Below are 5285 nucleotides of genomic sequence, written 5' to 3' on the forward strand. Positions count from 1 at the left end.
CAAAAAGAAAAGAGAAAGGACCCAAATAAATAAAATCATGAATGAAAGAGGAGAGATCACAACTAACACCAAAGAAATACAAACTATTATAAGAACATACTATGAGCAACTCTACGGCAATAAATTTGACAATCTGGAAGAAATGGATGCATTCCTAGAAACATATAAACTACCACAACTGAACCAGGAAGAAATAGAAAGCCTGAACAGACCCATAACCAGTAAGGAGATTGAAACAGTCATTAAAAATCTCCAAACAAACAAAAGCCCAGGGCCAGACGGCTTCCCGGGGGAATTCTACCAAACATTTAAAGAAGAACTAATTCCTATTCTCCTGAAACTGTTCCAAAAAATAGAAATGGAAGGAAAACTTCCAAACTCATTTTATGAGGCCAGCATCACCTTGATCCCAAAACCAGACAAGGATCCCACCAAAAAAGAGAGCTATAGACCGATATCTTTGATGAACACAGATGCGAAAATACTCAACAAAATACTAGCCAATAGGATTCAACAGTACATTAAAAAGATTATTCACCACGACCAAGTGGGATTTATTCCAGGGCTGCAAGGTTGGTTCAACATCCGCAAATCAGTCAATGTGATACAACACATCAATAAAAGAAAGAACAAGAACCATATGATACTCTCAATAGATGCTGAAAAAGCATTTGACAAAGTACAGCATCCCTTCCTGATCAAAACTCTTCAAAGTGTAGGGATAGAGGGCACATACCTCAATATCATCAAAGCCATCTATGAAAAACCCACCGCAAATATCATTCTCAATGGAGAAAAACTGAAAGCTTTTCCGCTAAGGTCAGGAACACGGCAGGGATGTCCATTATCACCACTGCTATTCAACATAGTACTAGAGGTCCTAGCCTCAGCAATCAGACAACAAAAGGAAATTAAAGGCATCCAAATCGGCAAAGAAGAAGTCAAATTATCACTCTTTGCAGATGATATGATACTATATGTGGAAAACCCAAAAGACTCCACTCCAAAACTTCTAGAACTTATACAGGAATTCAGTAAAGTGTCAGGATATAAAATCAATGCACAGAAATCAGTTGCATTTCTCTACACCAACAGCAAGACAGAAGAAAGAGATATTAAGGAGTCAATCCCATTTACAATTGCATCCAAAACCATAAGATACCTAGGAATAAACCTAACCAAAGAGACACAGAATCTATACTCAGAAAACTATAAAGTACTCATGAAAGAAATTGAGGAAGACACAAAGAAATGGAAAAATGTTCCATGCTCCTGGATTGGAAGAATAAATATTGTGAAAATGTCTATGCTACCTAAAGCAATCTACACATTTAATGCAATTCCTATCAAAGTACCATCCATCTCTTTTCAAAGAAATGGAACAAATAATTCTAAAATTTATATGGAACCAGAAAAGACCTCGAATAGCCAAAGGGATATTGAAAAAGAAAGCCAACGTTGGTGGCATCACAATTCCGGACTTCAAGCTCTATTACAAAGCTGTCATCATCAAGACAGCATGGTACTGGCACAAAAACAGACACATAGATCAATGGAACAGAATAGAGAGCCCAGAAATAGACCCTCAAATCTATGGTCAACTAATCTTCGACAAAGCAGGAAAGAATGTCCAATGGAAAAAAGACAGCCTTTTCAATAAATGGTGCTGGGAATATTGGGCAGCCACATGCAGAAAAATGAAATTGGACCATTTCCTTACACCACACACAAAAATAGACTCAAAATGGATGAAGGACCTCAATGTACGAAAGGAATCCATCAAAATCCTTGAGGAGAACACGGGCAGCAACCTCTTCGACCTCTGCCGCAGCAACATCTTCCTAGGAACAACGCAAAAGGCAAGGGAAGCAAGGGACAAAAAAAAATGAACTACTGGGATTTCATCAAGATCAAAAGCTTTTGCACAGCAAAGGAAACAGTTAACAAAATCAAAAGACAACTGACAGAATGGGAGAAGATATTTGCAAACGACATATCAGATAAAGGACTAGTGTCCAGAATCTATAAAGAACTTAGCAAACTCAACACCCAAAGAACAAATAATCCAATCAAGAAATGGGCAGAAGACATGAACCTACATTTCTGCAAAGAAGACATCCAGATGGCGAACAGACACATGAAAAAGTGCTCCATATCACTCGGCATCAGGGAAATACAAATCAAAACCACAATGAGATATCACCTCACACCAGTCAGAATGGCTAAAATCAACAAGTCAGGAAATGACAGATGCTGGCGAGGATGCGGAGAAAGGGGAACCCTCCTACACTGTTGGTGGGAATGCAAGCTGGTGCAGCCACTCTGGAAAACAGCATGGAGGTTCCTCAAAATGTTGAAAATAGAACTGCCCTATGACCCAGCAATTGCACTATTGGGTATTTACCCTAAAGATACAAATGTAGTGGTCCAAAGGGACACATGCACCCGAATGTTTATAGCAGCAATGTCCACAGTAGCCAAACTATGGAAAGAACCTAGATGTCCATCAACAGATGAATGGATCAAGAAGATGTGGTATATATACACAATGGAATACTATGCAGCCATCAAAAGAAATGAAATTGCCATTTGCAACAACATGGATGGAACTAGAGCGTATCATGCTTAGCGAAATAAGCAGAGAAAGACAACTATCATATGATCTCCCTGATATGAGGAAGTGGTGATGCAACATGGAGGCTTAAGTGGGTAGAAGAAGAATAAATGAAACAAGATGGGATTGGGAGGGAGACAAACCATAAGTGACTCTTGATCTCACAAAACAAACTGAGGTCGCCGGGGGGAGGGGGTTTGGGAGAAGGGGGTGGGATTATGGACATTGGGGAGGGTATGTGCTTTTGTGAGTGCTGTGAAGTGTGTAAGCCTGGTGATTCACAGACCTGTACCCCAGGGGATAAAAATATATGTTTATAAAAAATAAAAAATTATAAAAAAAAAAAAGAAGATTTTAAATTTAAACCTTAAAACTGAGCTCTTTCAGCCTTATTTATAGACCATCCTTCATGCTTCATAAGTATTCCTTCATTGTAAACTAACTCATAGTGTTTGTCACAGTGTATATAACTAAAATGGATTTTGTATTCTATTATTTCAGAGTTAGTTGCAGTTTCTACTTCCTTACTTCCTTTTTTGAAAAATAGATTAATTCTACAAAAAGTTTTTTCAAGCTTTATTGAAAAATAATTGACATATTATAATTTGTAAATTTAAGAAATGATTTCTTATAACACTGCAAACTTTTAACATTGTGTAAATTTTGTACAATTTGATAAATTGGTATACATCTGTATTGCAATATAATCTACATAAAAATGTTAATACATCTACTATTCTATTTCTTCAGTCTTGTTGGTATAAAAAAAATGCAACCAATTTCTTTTCATTGATTTATATCCTGACACTTTACAGAATTCCTATACAATTTATAGCAGATTTGGAGTGGAGTCCTTTAAGTTTTCCACATACAGTATCATATCATCTGCAAACAGGGATAGTTGGACTTCTCTTCTGCCAATTTGGCAATATTTGGATGCCCTTAATTTCTTTTTGTTGTCTGATTGCTGAGGCTAGGACTTCTAGTACGATGTTGAATAGCAGTGGTGATAACGGTTATCCCTGCCGTGTTCCTGACCTCAGCGGAAAAGTATTCAATTTTTCGCCATTGAGAATGATATTTGCAGTGGGTTTTTCATAGATGGCTTTGATAATATTGATAATATGTGCCCTCTATCCCTACACTTTGAAGAGTTTTAATCAGGAAGGGATACTGCACTTTGCAAAATGCTTTTTCAGAATCTATGGAAAGTATCATATGGTTCTTGTTCTTTCTTTTATTAATGTGTTGTATCACATTGATTGATTTGCAGATGTTGAACCAACCTTGTAGCCCTGGAATAAATCCCACTTGTTCGTGGTGAATAATCCTTTTAATGTACTGTTGAATCCTATTGGCTAGTATTTTGGTGAGAATTTTTGCATTCGTGTTCATCAAGGATATTGGTCTGTAGTTCTCTTTTTTGATGGGATCCTTGTCTGGTTTTGGGATCAAGGTGATGCTGGCCTCAGAAAAAAAAGGAGTTTGGAAGTTTTCCTTCCATTTCTATTTTTTGGAACAGTATCAGGAGAATAGGAATTAATTCTTCTTTAAATGCTTGGTAGGATTGCCCTGGGAAGCCATCTGGCCTGGGCCTTTTGTTTGGAGATTTTTGATGACTATTTCAATCTCCATACTGGTTATGTGTCTGTTCAGGTTTCATATTTCTTCCTGGTTCAGTTGTGGTAGTTTATATGTCTCTAGGAATGTATCCATTTCTTCCAGATTGTTGAATTTGTTGGCGTAGAATTGCTCATAGTATGATCTTATAATTCTTTGTATTTCTTTGGTGTTGGTTGTGATATCTCCTCTTTCATTCATGTTTATTTATTTGGGTCCTTTCTCTTTCTTTATCAATCTTATTAATTCTTTCAAAGAACCAGCTCCTAGTTTCGTTGATTTGTTCTTTTGTTTTTTGTTGTTGTTGTTGGTTTTTTGTGGTTTTATTTTGTTTGTTTATTTGTTTCTATTTCATTGATTTCTGCTCTGATCTTTATTATACCTCTTCTCCTGCTGGGTTTAGGCTTTCTTTGTTGTTCTTTCTCCAACTCCTTTAGGTGTAGGGTTATGTTGTGTATTTGAGATCTGAGAGAGAAGCGTGGTTGCACACGTCTGTTAACTGCGCTCCCCAGGAGCAAGTCTGTGAAGGCGCAGCACGCCGCCCCAGGAGAAGAGAAGGATCCGTTGGCCTTGTGGTCGGGAAAAGGTCGGAAAGCAGGATAGCCTGCTGTGTCAGGAACAGCAGGCCGGTGGCAATACAAGTGTCACCCGCTCCCTGTGCGAAGAGACAAAGACTGGTTCCTAAGGAGACATGAGGGGACGACTAGGGTAGGGACGCATGCTCCACTCTGAGGAAGGAGTCTGGGCAGAAGGCAGGCCTGTCCTGTGCCTCTGGTCCCAAGGGGACAGCATCTCCTTGACCACCTGTCCGTAGGGCAGACTTGGGCTAGCTACCAGGCGCCATAACCGGAAATCGCAGAAACAGCTCCCTCGAGAAACGGGCAGTCAGATGCCATCTTCCTCCAAGATGTGACAGCGTTTTCAGTGGCAGGGGTTTTGCCGGGGAAGGAGTGGGGACAATCCCCCAAAGCTCCCCCTCCAGTGAATGGGCGGTGTTCAGGGATCCTGTCGCCTCTCCTCTTCAGTGGGGAAGGAACTGGCCTTGTCCGCA

The sequence above is a fragment of the Mustela putorius genome, unplaced genomic scaffold, assembly GCF_011764305.1.
Source record: "Mustela putorius furo isolate JIRA1106 unplaced genomic scaffold, ASM1176430v1.1 tig00000089_pilon_pilon_pilon, whole genome shotgun sequence".
NCBI lineage: Eukaryota > Metazoa > Chordata > Mammalia > Carnivora > Mustelidae > Mustela > Mustela putorius.